At 47.3% G+C, this 22,690-nt stretch overlaps 1 protein-coding gene across 1 annotated transcript in view; it reads left to right on the top strand.

The window, feature by feature from the left end:
* ASCC3 (activating signal cointegrator 1 complex subunit 3) overlaps positions 1 to 22,690 on the top strand; it is a 1,118,804-nt gene that overhangs the window by 553,181 nt on the left and 542,933 nt on the right. The window lies entirely within an intron of this gene.

Here is a 22,690-nt window from a genome sequence, read left to right as displayed (position 1 = left end):
GTTCTATGCTTAAGGCTCTGTTTGCTTCTCTCATGGCGGCCCAGGCGATCGCAAGTTGGACGCAGATGCTTAGGCGCGTCCTAGTGGCCGATTCGGCCTCGGCGGCGACCCTGGATATGGTGGATCAGATCCACCAGGGTGTCATGTATCTGTGTGATGCGGACCTGGACCTGATTCCGTTGGCCGCGCGTGTGCACAGCGTGGCGGTGTTGTCTCGCCGCCTGGTTTGGTTGAAATGTTGGTCGGTGGACCAATCTTCACGTAAAACCTTAGCCAATCTGCCTTATGATGGGTCTCGCCTTTTTGGGGAGTCCCTGGATGTGTTGATTAGGGGGATTACCGGGGGTAAGAGCACTCTCTTGCCCCATTTCCCCAAGGCTAAGGGGGCTTCTGGGAAGAAGCATGCTCATTTTCGGCCCCCTCAGGGGTCCTTTCGTGCCTTTCGGCCGCACTACAAGGGCAAACCGTTCAAGGGCCAGGGCTCTCAGAAGAAACCCTGGTCTGGGAAACAGAAGTCCGGCCAATCCGGACCTGCGGCCCATAACAGTTCGGCCTGAAGGGGCGCCCTCACCCAGTTTTGGGGTGGGGGGACGCTTGCTCGGTTTTCTTCAGCCCTGGTTGGCCCGTGTGCGGGACAGATGGGTTCTGGAAATCGTTCGATCTGGTTACAAGATCGAGTTTCTCTCTCGGCCAGAGAGCAGATTTTTTCCCTCAAATCTACAACTGTCTCCAGAGCGCCTGCGGGATCTGCACCTGGCGGTGCGGGACCTGAGGGCTCAGGGAGTGGTGGTTCCGGTGCCTCATCGGGACAGATTTCGGGGGTTTTATTCCAATCTGTTCACCGTGCCCAGAAAGGAGGGCAAGGTTCGTCCAATTCTGGACTTGAAAGCTCTGAACCGCTCTGTGCGGGTTCGCAAGTTCCGCATGGAATCCCTGCGCTCGGTGGTGGCTGCCCTGGTTCCGGGGGAATTCATGGCCTCCATCGATTTGAAGGATGCGTATCTTCACATCCCCATATTCGAGGGTCATCAGAGATACCTTCGATTTGCCATTGCGGAGGATCACTACCAGTTCGTGGCGTTGCCCTTTGGGCTCGCCTCGGCTCCGCGGGTCTTCACCAAAGTGCTTGCACCGGTTCTGGCATTATTGAGAGCCCAGGGCATTTCTGTCCTGGGGTATCTGGACGACATTCTGATTCGGTCTGCGACCAGTCAGGGTCTGGAGAAGGACCTGTCTGTCACGATGCAAACTCTGCAGGAGTTCGGTTGGACGATAAATGTTCCAAAGTCGACACTGAGTCCGTCGGTTCGTCTTCCCTATCTGGGAATGATACTGGACTCGGTGCAGGCGAAGGTCTTCCTGCCGGAAGACAAACTCAGGACTCTTCAGGAGGAAGTCAGGTCCCTCAGGGACGTTCCGAACTCGTCTCTGCGGACGTGTATGAGATGTCTGGGATTGATGGTCTCGGCTTTCGAGGCGATTCCTTTCGCGCAGTTTCACACGCGGGGTCTCCAGGCGGAGATCTTGTCCAAGTGGGACGGGCGACCTCAATCTCTGGATCTTCAGATCTCGTTGAGTCATCGCACCAGGGAAAACCTTCTGTGGTGGCTCCAGTCCCCGTTGGTGTCCGGGGGCAAGTCGTTTCGTCCGATCTCGTGGACGATAATCACCACGGATGCCAGCCTGTCGGGCTGGGGTGGTGTTCTGGGCGTTCTGTCCGCCCAGGGGACCTGGTCGGAGGGGGAGTCTTCCCTCCCGATCAACATTCTGAAATTGCGTGCGATCAGGCACTGTCTTCATCGCTGGACGGACCGGCTGCAGGGCTGCCCGGTTCGGGTGCAGACGGACAATGCCACGGCGGTGGCCTACATCAACCACCAAGGGGGCACCAGGAGTGCCCGAGCGGCTCGAGAAGTGGCCGACATTCTGTCTTGGGCCGAGACTCATGTCCCGGCGATAACGGCGGTTCACATTCCGGGAGTGGAGAACTGGCAGGCGGACTATCTGAGTCGCCAGACCCTGGATCAGGGGGAATGGTCTCTCCACCCGGCTGTCTTCCAGATGTTGTGCGCGAAGTGGGGTCTTCCAGATGTGGACCTGTTCGCGTCTCGCCTCAACTTCAAGGTGATGAGGTTCGTGGCAAGGACGCGCGACCCTCGGGCAGACGCGTCGGACGCGTTAGTGGCCCCGTGGCATCAGTACAGGCTGATGTACGCGTTTCCACCGATTCAGTTGCTGTCCCGGTTCCTTCGCAGGTTACACTCGGAACGCAGCACGGTGATTCTTGTGGCACCGGACTGGCCTCGCCGGTCCTGGTACGCAGACCTCGTGAATCTGGCGGTCGACGCCCCCTGGCGTCTGCCTCTTCGGGACGATCTACTGTCTCAAGGACCGATTTACCATCCTGCTTTACAGTCGCTGGCTTTGACGGCCTGGCTGTTGAGACCGAGGTCCTGAAGGAGAAGGGTCTCTCTCCAGAGGTTGTTCATACCTTGATCAACGCGAGGAAGTCTTCCTCGGGAAAGGTTTATTACCGTACTTGGAAGGCCTATTTTGCCTGGTGTGAGTCCAGGGGGTTTTCACCCCGCACGTACTCGGTTTCCCGTGTGCTGTCTTTCCTTCAGACGGGTGTCGATCAGCGTTTGGCGCTGACTACGATAAAGGGTCAGGTGTCTGCGCTGGCCGTTCTGTTTCAACGTCCCGTGGCTTCCAACTCCTTGGTTGGCACTTTTATTCAGGGTGTGCGGCATCTGGTTCCTCCTAGGAGGGATCCTTTGCCCCCTTGGGACTTGAATCTAGTCCTGTCTGTGTTACAACGTGCTCCTTTTGAACAGATCAGGGAGATATCGTTGTCTATGTTGTCCAAAAAGGTCGCCTTTTTGGTGGCGATCACTTCGGCTCGCAGAGTGTCGGAACTGGCGGCTTTGTCCTGCAAGTCTCCGTACCTGGTTGTTCATTTGGATAAGGTGGTCTTGCGACCTAATCCTTCTTTTCTGCCGAAACGAGTTTCGGAATTCCATCTTAACGAGGATATTGTTTTGCCTTCGTTGTGCACGAAGCCTAAACGTCCAAAGGAGGTGAGACTACATTCTCTGGATGTTGTTCGGGCGATTAGGGTTTACCTTAAATCGACTGAGTCTTTTCGAAAGACGGACTCCTTGTTTGTTCTTCCAGAGGGTCCTCGGAAGGGCATGGCGGCTTCCGCCTCTACCATTGCCAAATGGATCAGGCAGACCATTGAACAGGCCTATGCCTTGCAGGGGAAGGTTCCCCCTGTGCCTGTGAAGGCGCACTCTACTAGATCTCTGAGTACGTCTTGGGCCTGTCGTCATGGGGCTTCTGTAGCCCAGGTGTGTAAGGCGGCGACTTGGTCGACCGTACACACTTTCACAAAATTCTACAAAGTAGATGTTCAGGCATCGGCGGATGCTTCCTTTGGCCGCAAGGTTCTTAGTGCGGCTGTTCCCTAGGGTCCCTTGTTGGGGACTCCTGGCTGTTGGGATAAGTTTTGTATCCCCTGGTTTTTTGTCTTTTCCTGGGTTGTTGCTCCTGTTGAGCACTTATTTTTGCTGTTGCCCAGCTGGTTTCCTTCCTTTGGTAAGGTTCCTTTCTTTGATGTGGAGACTGCGTTGCCTTTCGGCGCGGATGCGTTTCCCACCCCTCATGTTTGCACTGCTTTGGGACGTCCCCATATGTGACGAATATGAAGAGGCGGCGACTGTCGGAGGACGTAAGAGAAAACGGAATTTTTGTAAAATCTTACCTGTAAAATTCCTTTCTCTGAGTCCTCCGACAGTCGCCGCCCCCGCCCCTCTTTTGGGGTTTGAATGTATACTCTACTGCTATTCCACTAAAACTGAGATATGGTTGCAGGAAGTAGGAGGGTATTGACTGAGGGGACCACCCCTTGAGGGTGGGATATGTTAAAGCTTTATTGTTAACATATTCTGTTGCCTAGCTACTCCTTCGGAGCAAAGTCTAATACCCCATATGTGACGAATATGAAGAGGCGGCGACTGTCGGAGGACTCAGAGAAAGGAATTTTACAGGTAAGATTTTACAAAAATTCCGTTTTATGGTAAGTCAAAAATCCCATTATTTGCTGCTCGTATTATCATTGCAAAAGAATGGAAATCACTTTATTCACCAAATAAAGGGGCAGTGGTTAATAGAGTTAATACACAATTTCTTTGAAAAACTGATAGCATATAAAGAGTATAGGGCTCATATTTACCATAAGAAGTGGGATTTACGGTATGGAGGGCTACTCTTAAGTCCTTGTCACAACTCGGTCGTTTACTCACTCATGGTTATTAAGGTAATTGTGGACCTAGATGGAGGAAAGGTAATATCTCAATCCCGATTAATATGTTACAAGGAATTGGTTATAGTTCTTAAGTTTGATTGTATGTTACAAGTCCAGGGTGAGCCGTTAATGGTCCATCAATTATTGATTGCCAAAAGTTTGGTCACAGTGTGTGCCCATGAGTGGTGATTAACTCTAATGATTCTCTGTCGAGGGTTTCCATGCTATTAGGATTTGTGATTAACATTTGTATCAGTGTTCATGTTTGTAGTTCTCACACTACTAGGTTATGTATGTAATCTTTTAAAACTCTGTGCATAATGGTAATGAATATTGTTTTATTATTTTTCCAAATAAAAATGTATGGTTAAAAAAAAACAAAACAAAAAAAAACTCAAACAGATTCACAACTACAGCTTACGTTTTATTGAGTATGTTTTATTAAAAACATCTTTACCCTTGATCAAACATGTATTTAAAATGTTCCTTTATAGGGCATGGTTCTCACCCTGTGTATTTCCCCTTGATCAGCTCAGAACTAAATATCTATAGAAGGGACACTACTTGGAGCATGGAGGTGTATGCTGCCATTAATAGGAAGCCTGCACGGACGTCCAATTTAAGCTGGTCACTTTCATTTTATTGGAAGCAAGAAAGGTTACAGCTAGATCTTGGAAGTCTCCCACATTACTATTTGCAGAAGTCGAGCACTGGGTTTCCCGGGTTATGTTTTACGGCTATACAAAATGACAGCGTAACAAAAAAAAATTGAACAATCGGTTGAGTCCTACCTGATTTATACTTTTTGCATGGATTCTCAGACACTGAACCAAGAGACCACGGGCAATGTTTTCCAAGATTGAAGCTGTGATGGTTTTTCACCCTTACTGCCTCCTGCTTCCTCCTGGCCTCTCTTCATGCATCCCAATATCCCTACTTGTATGCTTTAATCCCCCATTTGCATTTGCTTGTTTATACTACAGATTTTTATAGTTCTTTAATTTTGCAACTCATTGGGGGGGGGGGGGGGGGGCTTTCAGCAATATTACCCTGTCATATGCCGTACCCTCAAAACACAAAGCTTACCAAGTCTGCCACAAACAGTGGTGAAAAAAGGCTCTTTTATGTGTGCCGCATCCCTAAACCTAATTTGTCAAAATATATAGAAGGAGAACTTTTGAGGCACCACACATATTTTATCATGAAAACCATTGCTTTATACACAAGTCTGCCACAAAGCCCTTTCCAGAATGAAGAGACACTCTTGTGTCTAAGAGTGGGGAATAAAAGTAATAGTGTAGCGTTAGTGTCTTTCTAAAATAGCTAATAAGTCCACATCATATCAAGACAAGGTGAATATAATCATTCCAGAAGAAGGAGCTCCACAGAAATGGTGCTCAATTCCCAGATGAAAACCATATATCTCCTTTATGCTGGAAACCGTGTGAAGAGAAACCGCCACCATAAGGGGATAATTAGCTTCTTACCAGAAGTCTATGATCCTTATCACAGCGATCATAGACAGCAGAAATCAGAGTATTATGGACATCAAGGAGAGACCTCTCAGCTTCCCACTTATCGATCTATATGGCGCCCCTCTCACAGGTCATCAGGATATGTGGAGAACAAAGCACTCCTCATGGTACAATATAGTCACACAAGTTTATTTACAATATAAAATGACAAATGGCTACTTACATTTCGCCAAGAGATACAGGGCAAATCTTATTGTGTCCCATTCATGCAGGTTGGTTTCTAACTGAAACAATGGCTGCCGCGCCCCCCATCCGTAGTGGTGTGACGTGCCGCAAGCTCCTCCAGTGGGGAATGTCTATCACAGTTAGAATTATGTCTCCGACCTATGAGTTCAGTTTGTGGTTTCAAAATAAAGTTAAAAATGTTGCCCCCTCATCATTGTCTTTGCTGAAACCTGCCAAAATCTGCCCAAGCAGAGTCAGATTTGCAGATGGCCCTGAAACATCTCTTGTTGTAGTGGTTGCTTGGTTCCTCTAGAGGGCAGGTTCAAAGGATTAGATTCAAACATGTTCACAGTATCAAAACCCAATGGGGGTGTTTATGCTTTTTTTTTAAACCTCAAATTCCTAAACATGTGCCTTGGGTTTGCAAGTTTTGCATGGAACCTGCATATCAGTTACTGTATTGCCATTCTACAATAAGGTGAATACTTGGCATCAGTGGACATTCAAGACGCCTAACTCCATATTCCAGTTTACCTTATCAGCACTTTGAGCATCTAAATAGGGGACAAACACTTATTTTCTCTTACGTCCTCCGACAGTCGCCGCCTCTTCATATTCGTCACATATGGGGTATTAGACTTTGCTCCGAAGGAGTAGCTAGGCAACAGAATATGTTAACATTAAAGCTTTTAACATATCCCACCCTCAAGGGGTGGTCCCCTCAGTCAATACCCTCCTACTTCCTGCAACCATATCTCAGTTTTAATGTCTAGCTTGTCAGGAGTGGCTGGCTTTTTCTGTGCTGGGGCTTTCTGCCCCAGACTCTTTCTTCTTTTTGAAATTTTGTTTGAGTTTTCTCTCTACCTTTACTTCGCTGTTATTTTTGTCAGCGTTAGTTAGTTCTTCTGATGAAGAGGATCATGCGGGCTGGGTCTCGGGCTGATCCCCCTGGTCGCAGGTCGTGGGTCAGTGGCTTCCCAGCCTGCCATCGAGCGTTCAGCCAGGTAACGCTCCTGGCACAGTGAACGACCCATCCCTGTTCGGTGCAGGGATGATTGGTGAGGTGGCTACCTCACTGGACGCTGTGCGGTTTCTTAACCCCCATTTTGTGCGTCTTGAATTGCGACTCTCCCTGCCTCATGTGCAGCGGCTTGTTCGCCTGTGCGGGTCCCCCACGCCATGTGAGGTAAGTGTATTTATGTGGGGACCTGTCTGTCTGGGGGGGGTGTCAGTCTGGGACTGTGTAACCTGCCTCTATTCACACTGCTTGTCTCCCTATCTCTCGGCTGCATGCTGTGGGCTGCAAGGGGGGGGGGAGCTGTGTGACACTGTGTGTGTCAGTCTGATCAGTGTGTGAAGCTGTGTGCTGTGGGGCATGTTTTTTTGACATGTTTGGGCATATACAGCGATCGCTGCGGCGATCTGACATGTATTCTTATACAGGGATGTCATGTGTGCTTTACTGCACTGTGGAGCGGCGGTTTCGGCGCCAAACGGCGCCATTTTGCCTACACTCGCTCCGGCCGCATGTTTTACATGCATGGCGGCCATTTTATTGTAGCCTCCATAGGCTTTCATAGAGCGCCCTGGCAGCATCACCTCCTCTTTCCAGGAACACCGATCGAGGCAGCAGCAGCGGCGAGGGTCTCCTCAGGTTTTATCCTTCTGTTCTTGCTATCCATTGCCTGTGTTCAGTTTGCATATTCCCTGTGGGGGTCTCATTGTGCTTGAGTGTGGTGCGGTGGGCTGCGCTTGCCGCGCTTGCTTAAAGGGGCAGTTAACCCTTTATTGTACAGCATTACAGGGGCAATGGATTCTCAGGAGGGCAAATTTCCTACCGCCTTGGTGGAAAGCCAGGGGACCGCTGTTTCCCCCCCAGGGGGGGATTTAGCCACTATTGTGGCTGGCCTTGCTGCTCAGGTACAGATGCTGGTGGCTGCTCTACTAAAAGGCCCAGAGTTGTTCTTTCCTCTGATTCTGAGGGTGAAGGTGATGGGGCTGTTATGGCGGGGGCCTCCTTATCGGGGTCCCGCTCCTCCCTGGATCTAGTGGGGTCCGAGGTGGAGGCTGAAGTTGAAGGGGTTGATAATTCTCCCCCTGGCTCGCCTGAAGAGCTTGCAATCATGGATGAATTGATTGCTTCCATAAAACAAACGCTGCGTTTGCAGGATGAAGTGTGTCCTCCCGCCGCCTTGGCGGCTTATGGGACGCAGAGAAAACGCAGGACGCCGCAGGTTTTTCCCTGCAATGATGATTTTCAGCGCGCTGTTAAGGAACAATGGCGCAATCTGCGCAAACCTTTTGCTGTACCAAGTAGATCTAAGCTGCGTTATCCTTTCTCCCCTTCCACTGATGAAAGGTGGTGTGTGCCTCCCCCAGTGGATCACGCAATTGCGGTTTTAAACAAAGCCACTGCGATTCCTGCAGAGGATTCCCCTGTGTTCCGTGATGCCACGGATAGGAGATTGGAGTCTCTTGCCCGTCATACTTATTCTGTTACGGGTTCTATGCTTAAGGCTCTGTTTGCTTCTCTCATGGCGGCCCAGGCGATCGCAAGTTGGACGCAGATGCTTAGGCGCGTCCTAGTGGCCGATTCGCCTCGCCGGCGACCCTGGATATGGTGGATCAAATCCACCAGGGTGTCATGTATCTGTGTGATGCGGACCTGGACCTGGTTCCGTTGGCTGCACGCGTGCACAGCGTGGCGGTGTTGTCTCGCCGCCTGGTTTGGTTAAAATGTTGGTCGGTGGACCAGTCTTCACGTAAGACCTTAGCCAATCTACCTTATGATGGGTCTCGCCTTTTTGGGGAGTCCTTGGATGTGTTGATTAAGGGGATCACCGGGGGTAAGAGCACTCTCTTGCCCCATTTCCCCAAGGCTAAGGGGGCTTCTGGGAAGAAGCATGCTAATTTTCGGCCCCCTCAGGGGTCCTTTCGTGCCTTCCGGCCGCACTACAAGGGCAAGCCGTTTAAAGGTCAAGGCTCTCAGAAGAAGCCCTGGTCTGGGAAACAGAAGTCTGGTCAATCCGGATCTGAGGCCCATAACAGTTCGGCCTGAAGGGGCGCCCTCACCCAGTTTTGGGGTGGGGGGACGCTTGCTCGGTTTTCTTCAGCCCTGGTTGGCCCGTGTGCGGGACTGATGGGTTCAGGAAATCGTTCGGTCTGGTTACAAGATCGAGTTTCTCTCTCGGCCGGAGAGCAGATTTTTTCCCTCAAATCTTCAACTGTCTCCAGAGCGCTTGCGGGACCTGCACCTGGCGGTGCGGGACCTGAGGGCTCAGGGAGTGGTGGTTCCGGTGCCTCATCGGGACAGATTTCGGGGGTTTTATTCCAATCTGTTCACCGTGCCCAGAAAGGAGGGCAAGGTTCGTCCAATTCTGGACTTGAAGGCTCTGAACCGCTCTGTGCGGGTTCGCAAGTTCCGCATGGAATCCCTGCGGTCGGTGGTGGCTGCCCTGGTTCCGGGGGAATTCATGGCCTCCATCGATTTGAAGGATGCGTATCTTCACATCCCCATTTTCGAGGGTCACCAGAGGTTCCTTCGATTTGCCATTGCGGAGGATCACTACCAGTTCGTGGCGTTGCCTTTTGGTCTCGCCTCGGCTCCGCGGGTCTTCACCAAGGTGCTTGCACCGGTTCTGGCATTATTGAGGGCCCAGGGCATTTCTGTCCTGGGGTATCTGGACGACATTCTGGTTCGGTCTGCGACCAGCCAGGGTCTGGAGAAGGACCGGTCTGTCACAATGCAAACTCTACAGGAGTTTGGTTGGACGATAAATTTTCCAAAGTCGACACTGAGTCCGTCGGTTCGTCTTCCCTACCTGGGAATGATTCTGGACTCGGTGCAGGCGAAGGTCTTCCTGCCGGAAGACAAACTCAGAACTCTTCAGGAGGAAGTCAGGTCCCTCAGGGGCGTTCCGCACTCGTCTCTGCGGACGTGCATGAGATGTCTGGGATTGATGGTCTCGGCCTTCGAGGCGATTCCCTTCGCCCAGTTTCACACGCGGGGTCTCCAAGCGGAGATCCTGTCCAGGTGGGACGGGCGACCTCAATCTCTGGATCTTCAAATCTCGTTGAGTCGTCGCACCAGAAGAGACCTTCTGTGGTGGCTCCAGTCCCCGATGGTGTCCGGGGGCAAGTCGTTTCGTCCTGTCTCGTGGACGGTGATCACCACGGATGCCAGCCTGTCGGGCTGGGGTGGTGTTCTGGGCGTTCTATCCGCCCAGGGAACTTGGTCGGAGGGGGAGTCTTCCCTTCCGATCAACATTCTGGAATTGCGTGCGATAAGTCTCTGTCTTCATCGCTGGACGGACCAGCTGCAGGGCTGCCCGGTTCGGGTGCAGACGGACAATGCCACGGCGGTGGCCTACATCAACCACCAAGGGGGCACCAGGAGTGCCCGAGCGGCTCGAGAAGTGGCCGACATTCTGACTTGGGCCGAGACTCATGTCCCGGCGTTAACGGCGGTTCACATTCCGGGGGTGGAGAACTGGCAGGCAGACTATCTGAGTCGCCAGACCCTGGATCAGGGGGAATGGTCTCTCCACCCGGCTGTCTTCCAGATGTTGTGCGCGAAGTGGGGTCTTCCAGATGTGGACCTGTTCGCGTCTCGTCTCAACAACAAGGTGAAAAGGTTCGTGGCAAGGACGCGCGACCCTCGGGCAGACGCGTCGGACGCGTTAGTGGCCCCGTGGCATCAGTACAGGCTGATGTATGCGTTTCCACCGATTCAGTTGCTGTCCAGGTTCCTTCGCAGGTTATACTCGGAACGCAGCACGGTGATTCTTGTGGCACCGGACTGGCCTCGCCGGTCCTGGTACGCAGACCTCGTGAATCTGGCGGTCGACGCCTCGTGGCGTCTGCCTCTTCGAGACGATCTACTGTCTCAAGGACCGATATACCATCCTGCTTTACAGTCGCTGGCTTTGACGGCCTGGCTGTTGAGACCGAGGTCCTGAAGGAGAAGGGTCTCTCTCCGGAGGTCGTTCATACTTTGATCAACGCGAGGAAGTCTTCCTCGGGGAAGGTTTATTACTGTACTTGGAAGGCCTATTTTGCCTGGTGTGAGTCCAGGGGGTTTTCACCCCGCACGTACTCGGTTTCCCGTGTGCTGTCTTTCCCTCAAACGGGAGTTGATCAGCGTTTGGCGCTGGCTACGATAAAGGGTCAGGTCTCTGCACTGGCCGTTCTGTTTCAACGTCCCGTGGCTTCCAACTCTTTGGTTGGCACCTTTGTTCAGGGTGTGAGGCATCTGGTCCCTCCTAGGAGGGATCCTTTGCCCCCTTGGGACTTGTATCTCGTTCTGTCTGTGTTGCAACGTGCTCCTTTTGAACAGATCAGGGAGATCTCGTTGTCTATGTTGTCCAAAAAGGTCGCCTTTTTGGTGGCGATCACTTCGGCTCGCAGAGTGTCGGAGCTGGCAGCCTTGTCCTGCAAGTCTCCGTACCTGGTTGTTCATTTGGATAAGGTGGTCTTGCGACCTAATCCTTCTTTTTTTCCGAAACGAGTTTCGGAATTCCATCTTAACGAGGATATTGTCTTGCCTTCGCTGTGCGCGAAGCCTAAACATCCAAAGGAGGTGAGACTACATTCTTTGGATGTTGTTCGGGCGATTAGGGTTTACCTTAAATCGACTGAGTCTTTTCGAAAGACGGACTCCTTGTTTGTTCTTCCAGAGGGTCCTCGGAAGGGCATGGCGGCTTCGGCCTCTACCATTGCCAAATGGATCAGGCAGACCATTGAACAGGCCTATGCTTTGCAGGGGAAGGTTCCCCCTGTGCCTGTGAAGGCGCACTCTACTAGATCTTTGAGTACGTCTTGGGCCTGTCGTCATGGGGCTTCTGTAGCCCAGGTGTGTAAGGCGGCGACCTGGTCGACCGTACACACGTTCACAAGATTCTACAAAGTAGATGTTCAGGCATCGGCGGATGCTTCCTTTGGCCGCAAGGTTCTTAGTGCGGCAATTTCCTAGGGTCCCTTGTTGGGGACCTCTGGCTGTTGGGATATGTTTTACATTCCCTGGTTTTTTGTCTTTTCCTGGGTTGTTGCTCCTGTTGAGCACTTGTTTTTTCCTGTTGCCCAGCTGGTTTCCTTCCTTTGGTAAGGTTCCTTTCTTTGATGCGGAGACTGCGTTGCCTTTTCGGCGCGGATGCGTTTCCCACCCCTCATGTTTGCACTGCTTTGGGACGTCCCCATATGTGACGAATATGAAGAGGCGGCGACTGTCGGAGGACGTAAGAGAAAACGGAATTTTTTTAAAATCTTACCTGTAAAATTCCTTTCTCTGAGTCCTCCGACAGTCGCCGCCCCCGCCCCTCTTTTGGGGTTTGGTTGTATACTCTACTGCTATTCCACTAAAACTGAGATATGGTTGCAGGAAGTAGGAGGGTATTGACTGAGGGGACCACCCCTTGAGGGTGGGATATGTTAAAAGCTTTAATGTTAACATATTCTGTTGCCTAGCTACTCCTTTGGAGCAAAGTCTAATACCCCATATGTGACGAATATGAAGAGGCGGCGACTGTCGGAGGACTCAGAGAAAGGAATTTTACAGGTAAGATTTTACAAAAATTCCGTTTTATTCACTGCCATTCTGCCTAAAAAAAAAAAAACCCTGTTATACATACCTGCTCTGTGCAATGCTTTTTGGTGTCCACCGTTGGTTCTCCTGGCTCCCCCCTGCTGAGTGCTCCTATAGCAAGCCTATGGATTTTATTGACAGCATCAGGAGCCAATAGCTCCCACTTCTACTGAGTCCAGTGAGGAGGGGGAGAGAGAGAGAGCAATGCCACTGCTCTCAGGCACAGAGCTGGATTAAGACTAGGCTCAGGTAAGTATTTGGGGGGAGAGTTGCACCTAAAAGGCTTTTACCTTAATGCAGATCATAAGATAAAAAGCTCAGGGCATCCAGGTTAATGGATACATGGTTGACTCATTTGACTAATTTGAAGTGGTTCTCTTCACTCAGTTCCACTCAAGGCTCTCCAACACAAAATTCTATTGACCTGATTTAAATTCTCTCCATCTCTTGACTTGCCCATGTTTCTCACCAGCCAAGCAAGAAGCTTCCTAGCTTGGTGTATTACTAATCCAGCATTGGAAATGGGAATGCCCTTTCCCCCAACATTGTGTAAGATGATAAAAATCAATGTTAGATGTGGTAGTATGTGTTCAGTCTCTCACAGTTCAAGGACATTGGTAACCCAGGGAAGAGAAGCTCTCCATCAATAGTTTGGAGCTCGGAACATTACATGTGTCTCTACACTACAAGACCCCTCTTTTCCAGGAACACCCAATCACGGTGCAATCAGACAATAAAGAAAGTCAATCTGATCATCTCCTGGGTGGAATCGCTCTACCCAGCAATCTGCTGTTCACCTCCTGGGAGTAATTGGTAGCCAGATTTCCTCAGGTGTCTGTGCCTGTATCACGGGGATGGTACCTCCATCCGGACATTATTAATCTCCTTTGTCAGAAATGGGGGATCCCTGATGGGGATGTGCTGGCCTCCAGGTTGCACCTATTTGTGGCCAGAACCAAGGATACTGCAGCACTTGCATCTGTTTAATAATCTCAAGGATCCAGTTCAGGTTAATATATGCCTTCCCTTCAGTGCAGATTTTTCCTGTACTGCTCCACAAGATAGAGAAAGAAGAAAACAGTAATTTTCACTGCACCAAATTGGCCCAGAGGATCTTGGTTCACAGACCTGCTCAAACTCTTATAGGATGACACCTGGCCTCTCCCAAACAGGCCAGACCTGCTGTCACAAGGCTCCCTGTATAATCCTTTTTCTCAGGCACTGACTTTAATGCCATGGCCATTTAAAGCCCAGGCCTTGAAGGACAGGGGTATATCTAGCAATGATGTTCCTTATATTTACCACTGAAACCTATTGATCCTTTTTCACCTGTTAATGAAAACAGTAATTTAGATCCCAGAAACTCCTTGCTACCTTGTATTTTGACATTTCTGCAGTTGGGATGACCAAAACTGGGCTCTAAGTACTCTTAAGGGACAGGTTTTGGCCTTGTCGACTGCTTTAAAATTCCATAGCTAATCTCTCTCTTTCAAGAACCCTAATTCAAGGTGTCTCACAGCTCAAACCTCAATTACAGCACATCATGCTTCCTTGGGATCTCAGTCTTATCCTCTCTGCCCTGCAGAAATCGCCCTGTGAACGCATTGGAGCCTCTCCTTGAATGATCTCTCTTGCAAATAAACCTTGGTAACTAGCATGTCTGTCGAAGTGTTTCAGAGTTAGCGGCCCTCTCTTGTAAGGAACCCTTTCTAATTCTTCACAGAGCAAAATATTCTTACATCCTAAACCCTGCTTTCTCCCTATGGTGGTATCACCCTTCCACCTTAATGAAGATATTGTTCTACCTTCCTTGTGCCCTGTTCCCAAGCATCCCAAAGAAATTGCTCTCTTTTTTTTAATGTAGTCAGGGCTGTCTGTGAAAGCCACAACCCCCTATATTAAAAACGGACCCTTTTTTTAGTTCTGCCAGTAGGGAATTGTTAATGACAACTTGCTTACAAGCCTATTATTTCCAGGTGGATAAGACAGCCTATTGTCAGAGTATATACTCAAAAATCTATGTTGCATTCTGGACCCTTATGTGTCACTACACCGGATCAGTGGAAGATTTGTGGGAATTCCACCATCAGCCATCTGTTGTTCAACTATATAAGGCCGCTACCTGGTCTTTCCGATCATGTATTCTCCAAGTTCTAGATTGGTAGGTGTCCAGGCCTCTATGGATGCCACTTGTGGTCGCAAGGTTCTTTCAGCGGCGCTGAATGGATTATTAACCCTTTTTCTATTTTGTTGGCACAATTCTGTTTGCCTTGTTGTCCACCCTTTAGATTCCTTACTTGGGGGAAGTTCCAGAGTCTATAAATATCCAAACTGTGTTCTGTACTGTTTGATTAAGATAAATTTACCAAATCTTTGAATACAGTACACAAGCCACCTCTCACCATTTCATATGTTACTCTGCATTGCTTTGTAAAAAAAAAAAAAAAAAAAAAGATCCCATGAAGTGGGGTAGGGTTATAAGAGTACACCCAAATGGGGGTTGTGTCCAAAAGCTTTGCCCGTGTTCAATCACCAGAGAAGAGCAGCCTATAACCGAGTATATGAATATGCAGACTTTGCCCCATACTGTACTCAGAATTTACAGATAAGTCTTTTTTTTTTTTTTTTTGATGGAGTTATGACCACCAGAATAAAATTTAGTAAATATGCCCAGTGGGGGCACATGTATTATTAAGACCCTACAGGGACTCTAATACTTCCCCCTGCTTCCCTGCTTTGAAATATACAAATAAATAAGGTACACAATTTGAATATTTTCTATGTGTGTTTTTCCCTCCCAAGTTGAATAATGTAGTGTTACATTGAAACAAACCTGTGTCAATTTTGGTCTCGTGCAACTGTGGGCATTATTATTGTACAGGCATCTGTTGACGCACACAAGCTTAGTTTTCCTGCAACTCATCCCACTTCCAAATCAAGGGTGTTATGACAAAGAGAATAAGCATTCAGATCTCTTCTGGTCTCTGGGTAGTCTTCCCTTTTCTGCTGCCCCCCACCCCCCTTGTCTCCCTAGGGCTCATTAAAATGTTTGGTTGTAAAGTGCTAAAAACACATGTTTACTTCCCTCTCAACTGCCCCCTTAAGCTCCAAAGGCAGCTGGATAGGGCTGTGCACATAACACAGAAAAAAACTTGTCCCCCCTATTGTACTTGGTGGGCAGTACTGTAGTCAAAAGCCATTGGCTCAGCATTTTAACCACTTCTGGACCGAAAGGATTTACCCCCTTAATGACAAGGGCATTTTTTTGATACGGCACTGCGTTACTTTAACTGACAATTGCGTGATCATGTGATGCTGTACCCTAATAAAAGTGATGTCCTTTTTTTCCCATAAATAGAGCTTTCTTTTAGTGGTATTTGATCACCTGTGCAATTTTTATTTTTTGCTCTATAAACAATTCTGGAAATAAAAAAAAATCTAAATTTTTCATCATTTTAGACCAGTTTGTATTCTGGTGCATATTATTGATAAAGAAAATCCAAAAGGTGTATATTGATTGGTTTGCGCAAAAGTTATCACATCTACAAACTAGGGGAAATATTTATGTCATTTTTATTATTCTTACTAGAAATGGCGGCGATCAGCGATTTTTATCAGGACTGCGACTTTGCGGTGGACACCTAGCTGACATTTTTTACACTTTTTGGGGGACCAGTGACATTACTACAGTAATCAGTGCTAAAAATATGCACTGTTACTGTACTAATGACACTGGTAGGTAAGGGGTTAACCTAGGGGCGATCAAAGGGTTAAATGTGTCTCTAGGGGGTGTTTTCTAACTGGGGGGGTGGACTTGCTGCATGAACACAGATACCTGTATTCCCAGCGGTCCCGCAAAGTGAAGTACAGGTACGTCATTTTGCGGGACAGAGCTAACCTGCCACAGTATATGTACTGCGGCTGGTCGGCAAAAAAGTAAGATGGGGAAGATGGAGCTGACTACATAGTGGCCATGAAAAATCCAGGCACAATTTTTCTAATACAACACCCAGATTTTCAGGTTAGTGGAGTGGTTTATAGGCTGCATAAAAGTATTAAGGGAGAGTAGTATAATCTGAACTTTCTCCACTTTATCCAAAACGTGAAATGATTATTTGACCACTTACCGCATATCGACGTATATTTACGTCGGCAGATTTTGCGGGGGTATCCCGGGATGATGCCTCTAGCTAGTGGCATCATCCCGGTACCGTGGTTAACAGCCAACAGTCGGCTTTCCGTCGTTAACGACCGATGCGGCTCGGGAGCCGCTCGATCGTTACCCGGGTGAGCGGGAGGGGACGTCCCCCCTCCTCCCGCCGCCTTCTGTGACTTTGGTCGGGGCTCCCGTCCCACCGGGAGACCCGAGCACCCAGCCGGCACGTCCGCCGGCTGGATGGAGTCCCGATCAAAGCCGAAAATGGCTTTGATCGGGTCTCCAATGACGCAACCCGGAGGCGGCATCCATGACTGCACTTCCGGGTTACTGTGCTACGAAAAGCGGCAAATTTAAAAAACGGCTGTATGCAAAAACGCTGTTTTTGGTGTTTTGCATATATGGAAGTGAGGTGGAGGGGTCTAGGGTCTTTTAGACCCTCGATCCCCCATAAAGAGTACCTGTCACTACATATTGGTGTCACAAAGGATGTTTACATTGCTTGTGACAGCAATAAAAGTGATCAGATTTTTTTTTTTTTAAAAAAACAGTAGTAAAGTTAAAAAAAAAAAAAAATAAATAGGATAAAAAAAAATTAGCCGCCCCCGTCACCGTAAGTTCGCGCACAAAAAAAAAATGTATACGGAAGTAGAGCCACGAATGAAATCACTGTTCAAATCCACACATGTGAGGTATCGCCGCGATCGCCAGAGCGTCGGCAATAATTAAAAAAAAAGAGCTACACTCTAACTCTAAACTGGTAACCGGTAAATACATTTAAAGCGTCGCCTATTGAGATCTCTATTAACCGTAATTTGTCGCCATCCCACGGGGGAGCGCAATTTTAAACCGTAACATGTTGGGTATCTATTTACTCGGCGGGACATCATCTTTCACAATACACAAAAAAAATGGGCTAACTTTACTAAAAATATAATGTAATAAATACTAAAACAGACATGTCCAGCATAAATCACACTCAGCAGCGCTCAATATGTCTTCTGCATATCATGTTCATATAGTCCTCATATAAGAGTATTATACCGCAAAAACAGTCTCTATTAAAGGTAAACCCGCTATTCCTTATTGATTCGGTGTTCCCGGTGCTCAAAGATCATAGATTCGGTCTTAACCTTCACCACACCATCAGTGACCCCTTAAGAGTGGGCACTCACCAGAAATAGCGTATTAGAGCGCCTGTAAGCATTGGTTGCTTGAACCCTTGTCTGTCCGGACCACCTCTGCTCTCACCAGAAGAACTCCGCTTTTCAGTCACAGTCGGGGATCAGCTCATACCCATAGAAACATTGGAAAGATAGGAGGCACAATAGTGTGATACCGTTTCAAAGAGCTTTATTAAGTACCCACACTTCAACAAAAAAACCCCCAACATCCAATGTGCTTACATCAAGATAGAAGTTTTCAAGCGTGTAATAGATAATCCTAATGGGATGGCCTGCTCACCGTTTCCTGCATAGGTTCTGTCCGTTTGGGTCAGATATGGTATTCAGCCAAAACATCAGTGACCATCCGGGAGACAGCGTGCCTGTTGTCTGACGCGTTTCGCCGTATATGGCTTCAACAGAGGACCTCTGTTGCTGAGTGTGATTTATGCTGGACATGTCTGTTTTAGTATTTATTACATTATATTTTTAGACTGTTGCTCTTTTACAGTAGCTGTGATCAGCGAAATTTTATGATATTTTATACCTGATTTTATTTATGGCTATGTGGTTTTTACCCTCAATATCTTAAGCGCTGGGCGAGTGTTTGGCATTCCTTCCGAGTTTTTCAACCACTTTTTAACAGGGCTAACTTTACTGTTTAGTATTTTTTAAATGCACTGAAATGGGATTTTTCAAAATGTTTCCAAAAAAATGGCGTTTTACAGACCGCTGCGCAAATACCGCGTGACAAAATATATTGCAATGACCGACATTTTATTCTCCAGAGTCTTTGCTAAAAAAATATATATAATGTTTGGGGGTTCTAAGTAGTTTTCTTGGAAAAAAATACTGGTTTTAACTTGTGAACAAAAAGTGTCTGAAATAGGGCTGGGGCTTAAGTGGTTAAAGTGTTTTTTTGGATTGTTTTATTTTTTATTTGTATTTGCCCTTTCATCTTTTAGAGACTTTCAGTAAGAAATGTTTGAATATTCCCAAAACAGGATTCTAAACCTTCCACCTTATCCCATACCCATGAGAAGTTTTATGTAACCCCTTCCCTCCTGTGGGTAAAACAAATGTTAATGCTTAAGCACAATTTTTCAACTTTGACATGTGTTAGTAAAACGGTACATATCATTACAACTACTTTGTGTGTCTACTTTTTTTTTTTTTTTTTTTTTTTTAGGACAAATTATGCTTTCATTTGTTAGTAAATGGTTATGGATATCTCCTAATTTTTTTAATCCTTATTATCAAAGGAAAACTGGCCCAAAATAGTAAAGAAAAAAATATATATATTTTTTAATTTAGCTGTATATTTCTTGTTACTACCATGACTTAACACCAAAGAACAACCAAAAACAATTTTACTGCTCATGACGATCACAGCAATACAGCCCAGAAACAATAGTGCACATGTTGCTGTTTGCTTTTTTTTTTTTTTGTGTCCTGCCTAAAACACACTGACACTGAGGCTAATTAAAAAAAAAAACTGCCCAAAAGTGCTTTGAACTTCGATCCTTACTAGACCCAAACACTAAGCCTGGCACTAACCTAAACCAAACCTTGATATAGGTATCTTATTTTATTTTTTATTATTTCTTTTTTTTTTTTTATACACACTTATTTTTCCCTCTCTGCACAGAAAGAGATATAAACACAGGGGCGGGAATCACAGTGACTGATCACTGTGGTAGCCAATCAGGGGCTACCAAATCGATCTAGTGACCCAGAATCAGGAGTCCCAGATCTCAATTGTCAGTACGGTCCCGGGGCTCTTGGTGAGACCACAGTCTCTGTGCTAGGAGTGCGCTGTGCAGCGTTCTCCCAACACAAAGGGAGATATGCATATATGCAGCCCCACGGATAAAAGCCCAGTGCAGTTGGGCCACATATGTGTGTTACATCAGTGGGGTTATTCAAATAATAAATTATATGTCTTACCTCAATTTAAGTTATTGCATTCATCTTTTTGCCTACTAAATAGGTGTGGGCGGACATCTAAAAAACTGTTTGTAGTGGTGTGTAAACTCTCACTAAACAGACTATTGTCCAGGCACAAAGATCTCCTTTCATGAATTTCCATGAGAACATGATCATAAAAAATTATAGAAAACCCGGTAGACCGAACAGCTGTCTTTGACATGATCTGGCAATGGGACACGAGGTTATAGTAAATATTTTCCAAGGGGACACAAGTACCAACAAAAGCATATTTTTGATGTTCTTTCCACTGAAGGTATGGAATATTGTGGTGTTGGCTTGAACAAACTGCTCCTTTCACAGCAGTCTTCTGCATGGCAGTATAGGCAAGAACGCTAGGGGCAAACCAGGTGCAGGATGATATACAGTGCCTTGCGAAAGTATTCGCCCCCCTTGAACTTTGCGACCTTTTGCCACATTTCAGGCTTCAAACATAAAGATATAAAACTGTTTTTATTGTGAAGAATCAACAACAAGTGGGACACAATAATGAAGTGGAACGAAATGTATTGGATATTTCAAACTTTAACAAATAAAAAACTGAAAAATTGGGCGTGCAAAATTATTCAGCCCCTTTACTTTCAGTGCAGCAAACTCTCTCCAGAAGTTCAGTGAGGATCTCTGAATGATCCAATGTTGACCTAAATGACTTATGATGATAAATAGAATCCACCTGTGTTTAAACAAGTCTCTGTATAAATGCACCTACACTGTGATAGTCTCAGAGGTCCGTTTAAAGCGCAGAGAGCATCATGAAGAACAAGGAACACACACAAGGAACCTCCCTTAGGAAGGCGTTCAACAGAGTGGTGAGAAAAGACAGAAGAGATATTCTTTTTAAGAAAAAGAACAAGGACCCAGAACCAAAAGAACACAAGACGAGACTCATTATGAGATATACGAACGAACACAATAAAATAAGCAACATCCTAAAGAATCACTGGGCCATCCTCAACGAGGACCCAAATGTAAAAAGATTCATCACCGAGAAGCCACCAATCACATATAGGAAAGCAGGAGCAATCAAAAACGACCTAATCAGAAGTGAATTTTGTGAAGGAAATCGCAAGGACCCATGCATAAGTAAGGGGGACCTATCCATGTGGTACATGCGACAGCTGCAGAGTAATAAAAAAATGCATAAAAACCACCTTACCAAATGGAGAGCCATTTGAACCTAAACACTATGCGAACTGCCATACGAAGGGCATCGTCTATTTAATGAGATGCGACTGCAATGCGTTTTACGTTGGCAAAACAAAGCAAGAATTTGGCAAAAGAGTAAACCAGCATATGAACAGCATGGAGTTATGCAACTTCTATTTACCTTTAGGACGTCATGTGGCCCACAAACATGCCCATAGAATGCCGAATGTAACCTTCATGGCCCTAGAGAGGGTTCACATCCCCAGGAGGGGGGGTGATTGGAACAAGACCCTATTACAACTTGAGATGAGGTGGATTCAACGCCTCAAAGCCACCACACCACCAGGATTAAATGAAGCAGAAAGCTATAGACCGTTCCTAAAGGGTTTCTCTTCTGGGAAAACGGACTGAGATAACTGGAATATAAACACATCAGAAACCTGGGTCATTCTTCTACTAATAAATTTTTTTCTATTAATTTTTTTCTATTAATTTTGTCTATTTATTTTTTCTATCATTCGCTTTATCATTTTAACACGATTTTACATCTCTATTCCTAAACTCCACGATCGTTGATTTTCCGATCGATGCTCGGACTCCTCCCCCCTTCCTGCCCACAGTCCAAACTCCAGTCCTAGATACACAGGTGGGCCACTAACACCACTGTTTTATGTCGCCGCTTTTGGCTCCATACCTCCTATTTCCAAACCCTTTCCCCCCCCCCCCCACAAAAACATCTATCACTGTACCCCCTAATGGTCCAAATATGTCGGGCACAGGCTTTCCCAACCTCCAATCCGATTAGCATACGGGTAACCATCCCGGGGTATATCCATATCCCCCTCCCAGAACATCTGTCATCCCATTGACATTCAGATCCAACTGCACACTGATGTTAATACTTTGTTCTATGAGACCACTAATGAGATTATATATGTTTACTTCATTTTTTTTTTTTTTTTATTTATTATATGCCAGCTTTGTATTATTTATTTATTTATTTTCTCATGTGAGCCGCAGAGTTATGACATGACTTTTCCCATTAAAAACACCCGACAAGGTAAGCCCCTGTCGCCGCCCACCAGGCCGACCGGGGCACACAGAAGCGATGAGGCTTCGTCATCTCGCCCCCTCCCACATCAGTGGAAGCACGCCTTACCTTGTCGGCGGCCGCCAGCTGATATCCCGGATGACGTAGGGGAGGTTGCGCGCGCAAATCGCGCACGCGCCCCACAGCCCAACGTCAGCTGAAGGGAATCAGCGAGAGGAACGTGCGGCGCGATCTGCGCATGCGCGAGCCTCGTTATAAGGCCGGGGAGCATCGGGTCCTCTCACTCTCACACAGGCTGAGAGGAGAGAGGTACCCAAGAGCCGCTACAAGCCCGCACTTTGGAGAGTGTTTCAAAAGTGAGTTACTGGCCCTAACAGGCCAGCATTGTTCTATACATGTAACAGCCACAATAAAGTCACATTTGTGCACACTGTCTTTGCTACCCCCATTATGAGGATACCTTTGGTCTTGCTTACCAGATACATATTGGGCTCAACAAACCTAACAAACTCCCACACATGTTTGCTGACTCCCTACCAGGAATTGCAAATGCATTCAGCAACACACTGTCGCTCAAATTGAAGCAATAATTACCACAAAGA

Source organism: Pelophylax lessonae (genome assembly GCF_965119305.1).
Source record: "Pelophylax lessonae genome assembly, chromosome: 3".
Lineage (NCBI taxonomy): Eukaryota > Metazoa > Chordata > Amphibia > Anura > Ranidae > Pelophylax > Pelophylax lessonae.
Note: the sequence above shows the minus strand (reverse complement) of the source record. Positions and strands in the feature narration are given on the sequence as shown.